Source organism: Equus caballus, chromosome 3 (assembly GCF_041296265.1).
Source record: "Equus caballus isolate H_3958 breed thoroughbred chromosome 3, TB-T2T, whole genome shotgun sequence".
In the NCBI taxonomy this organism is placed as follows: Eukaryota; Metazoa; Chordata; class Mammalia; order Perissodactyla; family Equidae; genus Equus; species Equus caballus.
Window position 1 is genome coordinate 107,698,396 of NC_091686.1, and position 18,370 is coordinate 107,716,765.

At 37.2% G+C, this 18,370-nt stretch overlaps 1 protein-coding gene across 1 annotated transcript in view; it reads right to left on the reverse strand.

Annotated features, from left to right (window-relative positions):
• GBA3 (glucosylceramidase beta 3) overlaps positions 1–18,370 on the reverse strand; it is a 105,194-nt gene that overhangs the window by 69,852 nt on the left and 16,972 nt on the right. The window lies entirely within an intron of this gene.

The following is an 18,370-nucleotide window of genomic DNA, read 5'->3' on the forward strand; positions in this document are numbered from 1 at the left end:
TCACATAGCAGGCTTTCATGGTTCATTATCTGAAGATGTCCCAGCTGGTAAACAGAGGCACGCCCCAGCTTATGAATGTCTGAGTTGAAAATATCTCCTCCTTGTAAACATTTCTCCTAGCCTTGACTGACATGCCTTGTCCTTGATGTGCATGATGGGGTCTTGGAAACTTATCTTTGGCCCTCTACACTTGAGCATTATTCTCCTGTTATCTGACAATGGGGATTGTGATGGCAATTATTGTGGGGAGGTGCTAGTTTCTGCCATTGCTGACATGGTAATGGTATCCTATAGTCATTCATTCATACCTCCATTAATTCAGCAAATGTTATGTGTCAGGCTCTGTGCTGAGCACAGGGGATACCAGGATGAACTCTGCTGTGCTTTCTGATCTTGGAGAACTTAGTTATAGGCAATTGCAAAACAGCCACTGTAAAAGCCCTTGCAAGAAAACCAGGGAGGGGTGTTTATCCAGATGTGGGCCAGAGTCAGAGGTCTCTTACAGAAGTGACTTCTAGACAGAAACCTAAAGAAAAAGTTGGATCATCAAGGTGAATTGCTGGGAAGTAGGGAGTGAGGGGGATAGAGAAAAGAAGAGCTAGGATCCTATTAACCCAGAGGTAAGAGACAGTGTTGCACATTAGAGGAACAGAAAATAAAAATCGCATTAGATTTGGAATATCTGTTCACATAGAAATTTTGTTTCAAATAGTAGTTAGAATCCATTTTATGGTATAAAGGATTAATTTTAAAAATCTCCTAACTCCCTAATTCCTCTTCTAGGTACATACCATGGAGAAACACTAATATATTTTCACAAAGAGATTACGTATATGAGATTATTGAGAAAGAGATGTCTATAGTAACAAAATCCTGGAAACACTTTACATCCTATCAACAAATAGAACAGATAATTAATTTGAAGCATATCCATAGAGAGGAAACACCAATCAACAGTTAAAGTGAATGAATCAGAGCACAGATAACCCTCTGCTATGGTCTGAATGTTTGTGTACCCCAAAATTCGTATGTTGAAATCCTAATGCCCAGTGTGATGTTATTAGGAGGTGGGGCCTTTGGGAGGTGCTTAGGTCATGGGAGTAGAACCCTCAAGAATGAGAGCAGTACTCTTATAAGGGAGACCCCACAGAGCTCCCCAGCCCCTTCGCCATGTAAGGATACAACAAGAAGTCTGTGATGGAGAAGAGGGCCTCACTTGGCCACGCTAGCACTCTGATCTCTGACTTCCAGCCTCCAGAACTGTGAGAAAAAAATGTTTGTTGTTTGTAAGCCACTCAGTTTGTGGTTGTGTTATAGCAGTCCAAATGGACTAAGACACCCTGAAAACTATAATGTTAAACAACAACACAAAATCAAGATTCAAAAGAATGTATACAAGGATGAACAAGGGAGCACAGAAGCTGTTTAGGGCAGTGAAACTATTCTGTATGATACTGTTGTGGTGGATACATGTCATTATACATATGTCAAAACCCATAAACTACGAGCTTGAGTTAATAACATATCGATATTCATTCATCAATTGTAACATATATGCCACACTAATGCAAGATATTAATAGAAGAAGAAACAGAAGGAATGGGTTATGTAATAACTATACTTTCTGCTCAATTTTTCTGTAAACCTAAAATTGCTCTAAAATATAAAGTCTACTAATTTAAAAAAGAATATGTATCTAATATGTTTATCATGTTTTGTGTATTTAAAAATATGTAAAACAATCCATGGTTCTTCTGAACATATAGATATGAGGTAAACATATGGCAACATGCCTGGGAATAATAAAATTAGGCTAATGGTTACCTTTGGGGAGAAAAAGGGGGGAAATGGAACCAGAGAGGAGTATACGGTGTCTGTGATTGCATCTCATGTTTCATTTCTTAAACTGGGTAAAATGTGTGTGGAGGGACTGTTTATTATTATTGTTATTATTATTCAAAGTCCTTCTTATATGCATAAAATATTTCATAGCAATTTTTATATAAGAAAGGAGGTCACAGCTAGAGTAAAGTAGACTAAGGCAATTATAGGAAGGTCTTTAAGGTCCTCATTCAGCATCTACTTACTCATATTTTGTGCACAATTCTAACAGGATTAAATATAGTCACTAGTCCAACAAAAAGGCAGCATAAGCAATAAGTTATGGGAAGGAATCATGGAGAGATGGGAGAGACTGCTGAAAGGATAAGCTGTGACAAAGCAAACATGACCACTGATACCAAGGTAAGATACTACATACCTATACAAAGAAGTCGTGCATGTTAAAAAGTATTGTGCTCTGGAGCAATGTAACATAGTGGCAAAAAGGTTTATATATTCCAATGGCTCACAAATTATATCTATATATATATGTGGTTTAGAGGCATGGAGGAAAAAGAATTCTGGTATTCAATCTTAGAATAAAACAGGCATGAACACTAAAACACAATTTTGGTCAAGTACAGTGCTCATAGTTTCAGATAATGTTTAATAAATGGAGAAGTTTGATCCAGAGAACTTAGGCAGTGATGTGCTAGTAAATAGTAACTGGCTATATGTTTAAAAATATATATACATACTTATATGTATACACATGTTTATTATAAATTTTATTGATATAAGGGATTTGTAATATACAATTTCCAAATAATAACATGCAACGCTCTTTCTGCAAATTCCGTATGGCCAATTGATTCTCATAGAACGCTCTTTTAGATTTTTGCCAAACTTTTATTTTAGTAGCCGACCTACACTTGCAACCTGACAAATGTGTGTAGTTCTCACATGAATGTTGGCTGATATTTTTGCTAAAGTTAACAGGCAAGATGAAAGGAAAACAACCTAGATGTACCAGAATTTCACTGTTCGTCAGGAACATGAGCCAGTTCTTTGCTGAAGTGGATAATAGTTTTCAAACACTGAAAGAATATTTCCTCAAATGTTTTGTCCTACTCACGATCTAACAATTACAGACATGACACACTTTTAAGTTTAGTCTGCATTACTAACATTTTCTTTAACATTTTCTTAGACCTAGACAACTAACAAAACAATAAATCAAATACTGACTTGTAGCACTTGCCAGTTTCTGTGGTGTAAATACTTCCATCACAGCTAATTTCAAGCAAATAATGAGATAGCACTGAAAACAGAGCTGTGAAAAGATAAGCAGTACTACACCATTATATAGTATTTTCTACAGATACAAGAAATGTAAATCACCTCAAGGGCATAGATAATAAAATGTAATAAAATAATTAAGAATTAATGATTTGGAGTATTTGTTACCTTTGTTTTTAAGATAAAGCACCTACTTGTAAGTTTCCATAATTTAATTTTTAATAATGGCTGTGTTTAAGAATCAACTCACAAAATTGCTGAAAATTTAACAACAGGCACTGGTGAGCCAGTACCAGCAGGCCTCACCACATCACCAATCAGAGACTTATCTAAATTTACACTGTTACCAAGTAGCAGAGCCGAGATGTGTATCCAGATCTGCCTGATCTTGAAGCCTAAGTCCTTCCACTCAACTGCACTTAGTAATAACGACTCTGAGTGATGAAGGAAGAGTCAACCGATGCCCATGCTACTCAATCTGTAAGGCTTAAGAAGGGCACACCACAATCCGTACATTTTGGGAAGCACTCCTTCGATAGTGCCTAAAACAAATTCTGACAATTTTAAAAGGTAAATGTCAGTTAACAGAAAAATGTACTTATGTGAAGTAGCTCATTCTACATGTATACTAGCTAGATGAAGCATATCTAAGCAACATTATTTCTGTGAGAAACTACAGGGGCTGGTCCGGTGGTGTAGTGGTTAAGTTCGCCAGCTCTGCTTTCATGGCCCGGGTTTGCCAGTTCGGATCGTGGGTGCGGACCTACACACTGCTCATCAAGCCATGCTGTGGCGGCATCCCATGTAGCAGAACTAGAATGACTTAGATCTAGGATATACAACTATGTGCTGTGGCTTTGGGGAGAAAAAAAAAAATGAAAGAGGAGGATTGGCAACAGATGTTAGCTCAGGGCTAATCTTCCTCACCAAAAAAAAGTATACCTTAAAAAAAATTAGTTTGCATCTTAAAAAAAAGAGAGAAACTAGAATTTGAACTGAAAATTACCACTATCATAGAAATTTTGATTAAAAAAATATATAGTGGCTGGTACTTATTGACACCTTAATGTAAATTTTGCTGAATGAATGATATTAACTCACTTGTTCATTAGGGGTTTTCTCTGGCTGCAATTTTGTCCATGTTCTAAAAGTATAACTGTCCTTTTTGATGAACAAGACTACCATGTCCAGGTGGACTACATACCCTGAGCCGTCCTTTAAACAGCTACAATTGCTGGATGAAACATAGGAAATATACTTCTAAATGCACCATTGATCTGGCAGGATGTTAGGTAACCCAAAAACAAAGTGAGAGAGGAAATTCACAGGCATAAGTGAGCAGTGAAGCAGGCTTTTGTCCTGAGAGCATCTGCCAACCCAGATGAACTAAGCTTTAATTTTAATGGCCTTGTGGGACAAGGAGAAAGGAGACAAAGTCACCAAAAGTGGGAGGTTCTTATATTGTTTAGAAGGAGACCTAAGATATGGACATTTTTATCTATTACATTTTTGTATCCAGGTCAAAATTTCTAGAGTAGGCACTTAAAGAAAAAAATGGAATTTATAGAAACATCCATAGGAAGGTCTATGCCAGGTTCTCTCTAAGCATTTTACATATATCAACCCTTCCCAATGATACAGTGAAGTAACTGCCATTATTATCCCATTTTCAGATAGGGAAACTGAGAAATGAAGAGGGTAAGTAACTTGGCCAGATTAGTACACACTAAAGCTGAAATTCTAACTCAGACAGTTGATCTCCAGAGCTGATATTCTTGACCATTAAGTCCGCTGGGGAAAACTAAATAAACCAAAAAGAGGGTATGGAAAAATCAGAAAAATAAACATAGAAAGGGCAAGAAAAATAAAAGCATAAAATAAGATGGTAGGACAAGATACAAGTTATCACTCATAACAATATAAGTCAGTGGACTAAACTCCTCAAAAGACAAAGATTGTCAGACTAGATATAAAAAAAAAAACAATCCAGCCATACGCTCTTTACTGATATGCCTAAGACATAAGAATATAGAAAAATTGAAAGTCAAAATATGGAAAAAGATATCCCTGTCCCTTTGCCCCCCCCAAAAAAGCAAAAGACCTCCAAGGAAAAACAGTATTACTGGAGATGATATGGGTCACTAAATAATGACAACACTCTTTTAAATATGTATGCACCTAAGAATCTGGTTCCAAAATATGTGTAGCAAAAATTGACACAACTAAAAACCAAAATTGACAAGTCCATCTCCATAATGGGAAATTTTAATTAACCTGGGTTCTATCAAACATTTAAAAAACAAAACTCTACTCTTGCACAAATTACTCCAGAAAATTAAAAAGGAAGAATTCCTCAACTCATTTTATGTGGCTGGAATATTCTTGATTCCAAAACCAGAAAATAGCACTACAAAAAAGGAAAAATTATAAGCCAATCTCACTCATAAATACAGTCGTAAAAATAGGTAGAGATATGGAAGATTAAAAAATATTTTTAATTAAATTTTTTTTTAATTTTAAAATTTAAATTGAACTTTAAGGATAAAAACTATAATGCCTGAGATGAAAGATACACTGAATGAGATTAATAGCAAATTGAACATTGTAGAAGAAAAGATTAGTGCACTTGAAGACATAGCAATAGAAACTTTCCAAAACGAAACACAGAAAGAAAAAAACTCAAAACATAAACAGAGGATCAGTGACCTATGGGACAACTTTAATCTGCTTAATATACATGAGATCGGAATCACCAAAGGAGAACAAAGGGAGGGGACATAAAAAATATTTGAAGAAATAATGGCTGAAAATTTTTTTAAATTGATGAAAACTATAAATCCATAGATCCAACTCAATGAACCCCAGGCACAAGACAAATGAAGAAAAATAGGCCAAACCACATCATAATCAAATTGCTCAAAACCAGTGATGAAGAGAAAAATATTAAAAGTTGCCAGAGGAAAAAGGTGTATAATTTTTCGTAAGATTTTATTTTTCCTTTTTCTCCCAAAGCCCCTCAGTGCATAGTTGTGTATTTTTAGTTGTGAGTCCTTCTACTTGTGGCAAGTGGGATGCCGCTTCAGCATGGCTTGATGAGCGGTGCCACATCCACACCCATGATTCAAAGTGGCGAAACCCTGGGTCACTGAAGCAGAGCGTGCAAACTCAACCACTCCACCACGGGGCCGGCCCCATGATATTTTGAAGAACAAATATAAGCACAGCAGATTTGTTGTCAAAAGACAATGCAAGCAGGACGACAATGGAATGACATCTTTAAAATAATGAAAGGGAAAAAAATCTGCCTAACTAGAATTCTATACCTGGAAAAAATGTTTCAAAAATGAATGCTTATGACTTTTTCACACGTACAAAAGTTCAAGGAATTCATCACCAGCAAACCCTCACTTCAAGAAATTAAGGAAAGTCCTTCAGGCAGATGGCAATGGACACCAGATGGAAGTATGGCTCTACACAAAGGAACAAAGAGAAGCAGAAAAAGGAAACTATATAAGATTTTTTAAATTATTTAAATCTCTTTAATAGATAATTTATTGTTTAAAGAAAAATAATAACATATAGGTATAGGGGTTATAACATATATAGGTATAAAATTTATGACAACAGTAACACAAAAGCCAAGAGGGAAGAAACGGAAGTAGGCCATTGTAAGTCTTCGATTACACAGGAAGTGGTATAATACCACTTGAAGGTAGACCGTAACAAGTTAAAGATGTGTGCTATAAATCCAACAGGAAACACTAAAATGACAAAACAAAGAGTTATAGCTAATAAGCCAGCAAAGAAAGCACAATGGAATCATAAAAAATAACCTGAAAAAGACAGAAAAAGAGGGAAGTGAGAATAAAAGACAGATGGAACAAACAGAAAACAAACAGCAAGATGGCAGATTTAAACCTAACCATATCAATAATATCATTAAATGCAAATGAATCTACACAACCCAACTAAAAGGCAGAGATTATCAGATTGGATAAAAACATGAAACTCAGCTCTCTACTGCCTACAAGAAATCCACTTTAAATATAAAGACAAAAGAAGGTTAAAAATGACAGGATGAAAAAAATATACCATGCTAACACTAATCAAAGCAAACTGGAGTAGCTATATTAATACCAGTGTAGGTTTCAGAGCAGGAATATTACCAGGTATAAGGAAAGTCATTTCATAACATTAAAGGAGTCAATTTATCAAGAGGACTTACAATCCTAAATGCTTATACACTAATAACAGAGATTCAAAACACATGAAGCAAAAACTGATAGAACTGCAAAAACTAAGCAAATCCACAATTACATGAGGATATTTCAATTAAAAAGACTGACAAGACTGTAGAAAAAAGGACAAAAGACGTGAACAGTTCCTTCACAGAAGGAGAAACACATGGCTGGTAAACATTTTTAAAAATACAAGAGATCATTAAAATTCTGGGAAATGCAAATGGAAACCACAATGAGATACCATTCTACACCCACACAGTTGGCACAAATTTAAAAGTTGGGCAATATCAAGCCTTAGAGAAATTGTTGCATGGCAGGAATGTTTACACACCACTGGTAGGAGAAAAATGTGCAAATATCTAGTAAAGTTGAGGAAACACATATACCAAAAGTCAGTAATTTACATATGAGCCTATACTCTGTTTCTACAAATGTGGACCAGTAGACATATATAGCCACGACTGCAGCAACAACAACAACAAAAACCACACAAAAATTATCTTTGTCAAGACAATGAATCAATGAATGAATAAATAAACCGTAGAATAATAACACACTGAAAGACTATGCAGGAATAAGAATGAGCTACAACTCTATAGATCAACATAAATAAATCTCTCAAATATAATATTGAGAAGGAAAAAGCAAGTTCTTAAAATAAACAATATATTTCCAATTATATACAGTCTGCCCTCCACATGCCCGGTTCCTCATCCTTGGATTCAACCAACTGCAGATGGAAAGGCCTTCATGATCACGTCTGTACTGAACGTGTACAGACTTTTTTTTCTTGTCATTATTCCCTAAACAAGACAGTATAACAACTATTTGCATAGCATTTACATTGTAGTAAGTATTATAAATGATCTAGAGATGATTTAAAGTATATGGGAGGATGCACATAGGTTATATGGAAATGCAACACCATTTTATGTAAGGGACTTGAGCATCCACGGATTTTCATATATGCAGAGGTCCTGGAACCAATTCTGTGAGGATGCCAAGGGACGACTGTAATGTCCAAAACATATAAAACTAAATAATAAATTGTTTATTTATACATTCTCTTGTGCTAAAACCATAAAGAAAAGACAGGAATTAATAAATGCAAAATTCATTTTAGTAGACACCTCTGGACAGGGGTTAAAGAGACAATATTAAAGATGGGTCTTAGAAATATGACGAGTATGTGCATATCATTTTTATTTTTTATACTATACACACAAGTTATAAATATTATTTTATCTATTGTTTATCTAAAACACTAATTTCATAATACATTTCATTGTTCACAGTGAAGGCCATGTATTGAGTGCTAGCTCCCCGTCAGTCCTACACCAACAATGTACATTGGTCATCTCACTCTTTCCCTCACATAACTGTTAGAAGATGTTGTTTGTTGTTAAGGCCATGAAGTGGATCCTAGTGTCTAGCAACGCTGTGTACAGCAGAGGGGAACCTTCCTTGGTCTTTTTTTTTTTTTTAAGGTAACATCGGTTTAAAGCATTATATAAATTTCAAGTGTACATTATTATATTTCGATTTCTGTGTAGATTACATCATGTTCACCACCCAAAGACTAATTACCATCCATCACCAGACACATGTGCCTAATCACCTTTATCTCTCCTCCCTCCTACCTTCCCCTCTGGTAACCACAAATCCACTCTCTGTCTCTATGTGTTTGTTTGTTGTTGTTTTTATCTTCTATTTATGAATGAGATCATATGGTATTTGACTTTCTCCATTTGACTTATTTCACTTAGCATAATACCCTCAAAGTCCATCCAGGTTGCAAATGGCAAGATTTTGTCTTTGTCTATAGTTGAGTAGTATTCTATTCTGTATATATACCACATAATCTTTATCCATTCATCCTTTGATGGGCACCTAGCTTGCATCCAAGTCTTGGCTATTGTGAATAATGCTGCAATGAACATAGGGGTGCATGTATCTTTACGCATTCATGTTTTCATGTACTTTGGATAAATACCCAGCAGTGGAATAGCTGGATCGTATGGTAGTTCTATTAAGTTTTTGAGAAATCTCCATACTGTTTTCCATAGTTGTTGCACCAATTTGCATACTCACCAGCAGTGTGTGAGAGTTTCTTCTTCTCCACATCCTCTCTAACACTTGTTATTTCTTGCCTTGTTATTTACAGCCATTCTGACAGGCGTGAGGTGATATCTCATTGTAGTTTTGATTAGCATTTCCCTGATAATTAGTGATATTGAACATCTTTTCATGTACCTGTTGGCCATCTGTATACGTTCTTTGGGGAAACGTCTGTTCAGATCATTTTCCCATTTTTTAATTGGGCTGTTAGTTTTTTTGTTGTTGAGACATATGAGTTCTTTATTTATTTTGAATATTAACCCCTTATCAGATATATGGTTTGCAAATATCTTCTCCCAATTGTTAGGCTGTCTTTTCGTTTTGTTGATGGTTTCCTTTGCTGTGCAGAAGCTTTTTAGTTTGATGTAGTCCCGTTTGTTTATTTTTTCTGTTGTTTTCCTTGCCTGGTCAGACACAGTACTTGAAAAGATACTGCTAAGACCGACGTCAAAGAGCTTGTTTTCTTGTAGAAGTTTTATGGTTTCACGTGTTACATTCAAGTCTTTAATCCATTTTGAGTTAATTTTTGTGCATGGCGTAAGAATAATGGTCTACTTTTATTCTTTTGCATGTGGCTGTCCAGTTTTCCCAACACCATTTATTGAAGAGACTTTCCTTTCTCCTTTGTATGTTCTTGACTCTCTTGTCAAAAATTAGCTGTCCATAGATGAGGGTTTATTTCTGGGTTCCCAATTCTGTTCCATTGATCTGTGTGTCCAGTTTTGTCCCAGTACCATGCTGTTTTGATTACTATAGCTCTGCAGTATATTTTGAAATCAGGGAGTGTGATACCTCCAGCTTTGTTCTTTTTCTCAGGGTTCCTTTGGCTATTTGGGGTCTTTTGTTGTTCCATACAAATTTTAGGATTCTTTGTTTTATTTCTGTGAAAAATGTCATTGGAACTTTGATAGGGATTGCATTAAATCTGTAGATTGCTTTAGGAAGTATGGACATTTTAACTATGTCAATTCTTCCAATCCAAGAACATGGAATATCTTTCCATTTCTTTGTGTCTTCTTCAATTTCTTTCAACAAAGTTTTACAGTTTTCAGTGTACAGGTCTTTCAGCTCTTTTGTTAAATTTATTCCTACATATTTTATTGTTGTTGTTGCAGTTGTAAGTGGGATTATATTCTTAATTTCTCTTTCTGCTACTTCATTATTAGCATATAAAAATGCAACTGATTTTTCTATGTTGATTTTGTATCCTGCAACTTTACTGTATTCGTTTATTATTTCTAATAGTTTTTTGGTGAATTCTTTAGGGTTTTGTATATATAAAATCTTATCATCTGCACATGGTGACAGTTTCGCTTCTTCCTTTCCAATTTGGATCTCTTTTATTTCTTTTTTTTGCCTCACTGCTCTGGCTAGGACTTCTAATACTATGTTAAATAAGAGGGGCAAAAGTGGGCATCCTCATCTGGTTCCTGTTATTAGAGGGATAGCTTTCAGTTTTTCTCCATTGAGTATGATATCAGCTGTGGGTTTGTCATATATGGTCTTTATTACGTTGAGGTACTTTCCTTCTATACCCATTTTACTCAGAGTTTTTTTATCTGCCTGGTCTTTTTGCACCAGCCTCTCATCTTCTGGTGTTATATCAGACAATGCTTTGCTGCTATTCTTAGGGTTTAATGACCAAATTTTCAGAAGTGTGTGGCTATATTTTTCTTCTTAGCCTGTCTTAGTCTGGAAGCTCTGTTGAAACATGTCCACCATGAGTTACCCTGTAGATATTTGAAATAGTGGTGGCATAGCTTTCAGCATCACAGCAATACACAGCCACTGTAGCAAGACAGGTGGTGTGGTTCTCTGACCGGGGAACAAACCTGGGCCATGGCATTGAGAGTATTGAAACCGAATATTAACCACTAAACCACCATTAGAAGTTGTACTATTAATTATTACTGATAAGAACAAAAGGATAAAGATTGACTAACTTTCCCAAGATCACATAGCTAATAACTGTGAATATCAAAACATGACACACCAGTCCTACCCATATGGACATCAACAGGTTAAACTCCTTCAAGTTTTTTACTTATAACATAGATGAGTCCTGGACAAAATGAATCTTTCTTTGTGAATTAATGTTTCATTCCACCTTCATACATTTCACAAATAATCATTGCATATCCACTTTCCTTTGAGAATCTCACAACCTAGTGGATATCAGACAAACTCTTAGACTACATTAAGATAAAAGTTGTATGAAGATCATGTAAAAACACTACAAGGAGGGTCAAGAAGCAAGCACTCAAGAATCACTTCTGTCATTGGGAGTTGGATAGACTTGCCCAAGAGAAAACGTTTAAGGCAGGTGTTGAAAGATGAGTAAGAGTTCTCACAGTGGCTCCAATGAGGGGAAAGCAAATGCATAATTCAGTGGCAATGCTGAGGGTGAACTGGAGAAAGAAGGAAAGAAGGGCCCAAAGACCAGTTAGCAGGTTATGGCAATATTTTTGGCAAGAAATGATAAGCTCCTGTGTTTTATTTTTTAGTAATTTGGAAGAAAATAACATTGTCTCTGAAATTCCCACCATATTATGACATAGAAGGAATTCCTGCAAAAATGTAGAATATTGATATTACCTACAAACCTAAATATCAAAGACTCCCAAGGCTGCAAAGTACAATGAAAAGAGTACAGGCTCTAAAACCAGGCATAGCTAACTTTAAGTCCTGTCTCTACCCCTTACTTGACTTCTCTGTAGGTAAAGTGGGAGGATAATAGCTACTTCATGGAGCTCTAGTAAAAATCAACTGAGTCAAAGCAAAAGTGAACAGCAGGGTACATGCAGATAGGATGTACTCAACCAGTGTTAGTTTCTTCCTCTTCTAGACTCAATGCAGTGAACACTAGCTACATTTACACAGAAAATAACCAGCTCCTTTTTTTCTTTCTTCCCTCTGTGGCCTGTTCTTGATATGCACATGTAGGAAACATTCTGACTAGAAATATCTACAAACTTGCCCATGATTAAGAATCAAGCGTCTGGGCTGGTATGACTTAGTCTACAGGGCCCTTAGCTTCCTGACTGACAAGCCATCATTACAAATGGTGTCATGTCACTTTTACTTTTGCCTCGACAATGCCCTTTGAGAGGACATACACCTATATAGTCCTCAGTCCTCCACGCAGAGGAAATCATGTCAAGTAAAAATAAATAAATAAGTATGTATGTGTGTGTGTGTGTGTGTGTGTGTATATATACTCTTCCTTCAAAACCCAAAATGACATTACCACATGACCTCTTTTCGGAAGCATTCGCTGACTCCCACCATAATCACACCCTCTTCAGTGCACACATTGTACGATTAACACACGTGTTGAGTCATCTTTAAAAATATCTTTTGCCTCCTTTACACTTTGAGCTCTCTCAAGGCAGAGTCCAGTTTTCACTTGCTTATCTGTCTCTCCAGTAGGAAGAATGGTGTACAGAAATAGTAAGTGCTGAGTAAAATGCTTTTTGTGTGGGATGCTTAGCATAAAATAGAAATATTGATGTTTGCTATCTCATTGCTTCACAGAGATATGCAGAAGTTATCTTCATGTTTGTAAGTTATTGCAAGTTATTTACTCGAAGGTGAAATATGGTAAAAATTCAAGCAATTACCATTTATAAGTTATGACATGGTGTGCTTTCAGACAAAAATATTTGTTTATTTTTACAACTAACATGCAAGTGTACCAGACATAATTATTCTATGTGAAGCTCTGAGGTTGTGGTGAGCAAAGGTTCTCTGATCTAGAAGCATTGGTCCGTGCCCAGAGATAATTCAGAAGGGACAAGAATGCCCAAAGTAACAAGAAAACGACCATACTGCATGGAAATGCACTTCACTATCATGTCACAGGAGGATGGACGGTTCCAGAAAAGATGTCTCCAAGAAAGAAAAAAAAGGAACTGATAAAGCATCTGATGTGTTTGAACATGTCAAGAAGCAATTTACATTTCTGGCAGACAATGTGGGGAGGAATTAGTGAAAGAATCACAGAATAGGAACAACAGCAAAAAAGCCAATTATTAACTCTCAGGCAAGGCCAAAACTGTACAAGAAAAGCAGTTCAATCACAGGACGTTAGATGATTCAGTTGTGCACAATGGTTACATAAAACAGTGATCTAAAAACTGAATGGCGATTTAACAAAATTTGTTAAATAACCAAATAGGAAAAATGGAGAAGAGAAAGTTTGCTTTGTGAGTATGATGCTGTAAGCGGGCTTTAAAAAACTCACGTAACAGAAAGTTAATATGTTATATTTTCGATTAGAACATCAAATAATAGCTGTATATGCATGCTATGTAAACGCATAGAAGTAAGTACCAGAAAAAGATAGCGAAAAGACTTAAAAGTATTGGCTTTGGGAAAAATAAATAAGTAGGTAGGAGTGACATAAAAGACATTTCTTTGTTGGGTGTTATAACTCTCACAGTACTATTTGAATTTTAAACTATGCACCTATGTTACTAAGGTAAGTTTAAAATTAAGCTAGAAAAATAAAGATAACCACAAGAGAAGAGAAATTGTATGCCTAGTCCCAAACCAGTGAGCACTGGTTCACGCTTAGGGGTGGCATGACCCCAGAAGGAGGCATGTGGAAATGTGCAGGTTGCTCTTGAATGTCCCAGTGACTCGGGTGCTACTGATGTCTAGTGGCAGCGCCAACAATGCGGTCCTGCCAAATGCAGGCCACACAACCCGGAAATGGCCGGATCAAATACCGACAGCCCCTCCACTGGGAAACCCTGCACTAGATGGGAAAAAGAGTAAAGAAAAATATAATGTGGGGGAGCAGAAGAGAAGGGAAAAAAGCAAAGGGAACTATTGTATTAGAAAATATAAAATAATAATGTGGCAGAAAAATGTTGAAACATTGGTAACCATAAAAATCATAAATCCATTAAATACTCCTGTTTGAATAAAAGACAAGGTGAAGAAGAAAAAATATTTACCATGTAAATACTGATAAAAAATAAAGTAAATTTAGCAAATTAATATCTTATAAAAATGAATACAAAGAAAAAGCATTAAATGAGATAAAGAGAAATATTCTCATATTAACAAAGGCTACAGTTCACCTAAACTAAATAGTAACCATGAACTTTTGTGCATTTAACAATAGAGTTTTGAAATATATAAGAAAAAACTTGCCATAAAGGCAGGGATACACTGAAAACTCCACTAATATAGTGAGAGACTCTCAGAAATTGACTAAGAGAGAATTTGATTAGCATAGTTCACAAATTTATCCTCTTATAGACAGATGGCCATGTATGACTTTATACATATAGGTATACATGTAAATACATGTGTATATACATATGACACACACACACACATACAAAAGAGAGACAGAGATTGTTACTCAACGACAGAAAATTATTCAAACAGCCCTGAAGTATTCACAAATATAAAATTCATGCAGACTACCTTCTCTGACAATTAAACAAAAAAAGAGGAAAAAAGGAAAGAAGAAAGATTAACAACAAAAGAATAAGCCAATTTCTCCACTTGGTTTTAATTCTAACTAAATCTCGTCATAAACAGAAAATAGAAGCAGAATGACTTTTAAGGAAAGATACATCTTTAAAATTATCTTAAGAAAAGGCAAAATCTGAAAACAAACATCTTTAATGCAGCTAAATGCTTTAAAACAGACTTTTCCTCAACAGATGGAGGCTGAGGTACGGGGCTGGATTCCTATAGGAGAGAGGAAGTGAGGAGCCGGAGCAGACAGTTTCACCAGCATCTAGGATACTAGGATACATAGACCCAGCAATGGGAAGGTCTCTGAAGAAGCCACAGACATGGCTGTGAGAAAAAGAATCAGCTCTAAAGATCTGCCCGAATCAGAGGTTGTGAAACCACCTTGAGAACTTTCCTTTTTATTACCTTGCCTTCAACCAGGTCAACCAGGTTCAACCAGGTCAGCAGCCTTGGTAAACAAGGGGAAATAAGTGAGGCAGGGGGGAAAAGATGATGACCACATCCCCCCTCCAGTATAGCTAGGCAAGCGAATTAACCCTAAGTCAGATTTTGAGTTTTAACTATTTCACAGATTAATTATTCTAAATACCAAAATGAGACTGTGTTTTGCCAGTGAAAGTGGCTACATGTATCAGCCACGGTCCCAGCAGGAAACAGATGGCATTCAAACTGGGTAATCAAGGAAAGTTTCATAAAAGGACCTTTTACAATGGCGTGAGCAGGGTTTGGGGAAAGCAACAAGGCATGGTGCAGTACCTGGGAGCTTGCAACAGCAGGAAGTCATTAGCACCCCGGAAGGGACTAGGGACAGAATGTTTCCAAATCCTGTAGAGAGTAGCGGCTTACAGAGGGCTGCCTGGCAGGAGAGGAGGCCTTTAGCGGAGGGACCCAGCCAACCCACTGCAATCCAGCAGGGAAGGCACTGGAAGAATAAATACCTCGGCTTCTCTCTCTCCTCCCACCTGGACTCTATCTCCTACTAATGCTTCCCATTGATCAAGTCCAAACCAAAGCCAAAGGAAAATGCCATCCATATAGGTTGGCGGCCCAAGGCCAAGAGCAGGGAAAGGTGACAGTGGGCCTGGATGAGCAAAGAGAAAATATCCAGTACACAATAAGACCTCAGGCTACCAGAGAAACAGAGCCCACCTGCGTTTTCTCCTAAAGGGAAGGGAAGAGCTACCCCCACTAAGTCAGTGTGAAGGGACACTGGGAAAAAAACAGTTACTGTAAGAGCGTGCCCTGAGTGTCCTACTTGTGGACTGTGCCGGTATAATGTATAACAGAACGTGATTATAATTTAACTACTGATTTAGTATTTTAGGGAAGTGATAAATTCTTCTAGGAATAAATAGTGAGAGGGAATATTTCAGTCCTGGCTCAGGGACGCAACCTTCTGGACCTCAACCCCGTATGTGTTGCATTGTTGTTTTCTGATGATAGTCATGTCTTTAGCTACAAAGACGTCTCAGGCTCCCTCTTCATTTACTTCTGTTCTGCGTAACATATGCAACTTTTTGTCTTAACTGCTTTTGCCTCTTCTATTCTATTGCAATTATTCTTTTATCTTTCAATTAAGTCTCTTTGCATTCAGCCATTTATGCATCGAATCACTCTATCTAGTGAAAGACATTTTTCTCCGTCTTTGAAGGGAAACCTCGACTCTTCTTTTCATCCATAAGAGCATTGCAGTAATCTCAGCTGGCTTCAGCTTCTGATTGCTACTATGCTAATACGAGCCACGTTTGGAAGGATGGAACAGAATACTGGAAAAAGCATCTTGATAATAATAACAGCTATCTTTGATTAAGCCCTTACAATGGGCTTGGCACTTTGGCAAGCACTTTACATGTGCAGGGAAGGAAAAAAGTTTTCCTTGACCCTCTAAGGGTCCCTGGCTGAGTCTGAAAATTAGACTGACAAAGACAGATTAACGGGAGAAAAGCATACAAATGTATTTAACATAAGTGTTACATGATGTGGCAGCATTCATAAGGAAATGAAGACCCAAAGAAATGGTTAAACCTGAGTATTTTTACGCTAGGTTTGATGAAGAGTGGCTAGTCGTGGAGGAATATGATAGGTCAAGGAGTATGAGGCAAGTGCAGTAATTAGGGGATCCTTAGCAAGGCCCCCCAGTGTCCCTCTGTCTTCAGAGATGAGGAGGCTCCTTTTCCCCGGGTATAGTGAGGGCAACTCTCACAGGAGGGTTTTATGACCTGTTTCCAAGGGGAAAGTCAGAGTCACCTTCCTGTTCCTCCACTGTCTCAAACTCCTTCCAATCCTGAGGTGCCATATATTGAGATAGTGTCTCCTGAACCCCATCATATGCTTCATACCTTCTGATTCTACCCCCCTTAAACATGAGGAATCGAAGGTTTCCTTGAGTTTAAGGATTTAGAGATTACAGCGATGGTAACTAGTGAAATTAAAACTGTTAAGTATAACTGAACAGACCATGCTCTTGACTGCATTCTGTGGCTTTTCAATTCATATTTTCCACATGCTAATTTATCTCAACGCCTTATTATCACTGTGACCTCAGAGAACTCACTCCTCCTCTCTATGCCTCAGTTTCCTTATCTGCCAAAGGAATGATAATAACCCCTGGGTGTTCCTATTTGGCAGAGTGGTTGAGAACATTTATTGGATGCCTTACTGAGTTGATGCGTTTAAAACTGACTTGTCAGGGGCAGTGTATAGTTGCTGTTGTTAGCACACAGTTTTTGTACCTACGACTAGGCTCTCTCCTGTAAGAAGAGACCTCAGAGTCACTAGCTCCTTTAGGAACCCACGTTGTCTTCCCGGCTCCTGGAGGACTACAGTCCTGGTTCTCTTTTCTGGCCTAGCTGACCGCCTGGCCGCATCAGCTCTCCAGGCCAGTGACCACTCAGACCTGTTGGGTGTGCCCAGAGAATCCTGCCCACACAGCGATGCGGTTTCTCGGATGCCTGCATTCGGTCGTCACTCTGGCCTCTCAGCAGCTCGAGAAGAGCATTCATCCTGTTCCAGAACTTTTGGACAGGAAGAAATGGCTCCTGGATAAAATACACTGTAAAAGCTGTCCCCTAGGAACAAGTATTTTTCTCACTGGCCTTCTTTCTGTTTCTCTTAAAAAAATAATAATAAAGTTCTCTTATTTCATAACTATGGGATAAGGGATCAAACATCAGTGCTTAAAATGCAAAAGGTGCCCTACATTCAAACTGCTGTGGCTTAGAAGAAACATCCTTTGCAACATATAAATCCTTTAACTCTTTCCTGCCTCTGCTGCATGAAAATTACAAACAGAACCATGCTATTAATCTGTGACTTCCTAGTTACATGATGTGAGACATAAAATATCCCAAGAAACCTCGATTCCTGAGGATTTGCCTGGCCTGATTCCAGAAGCA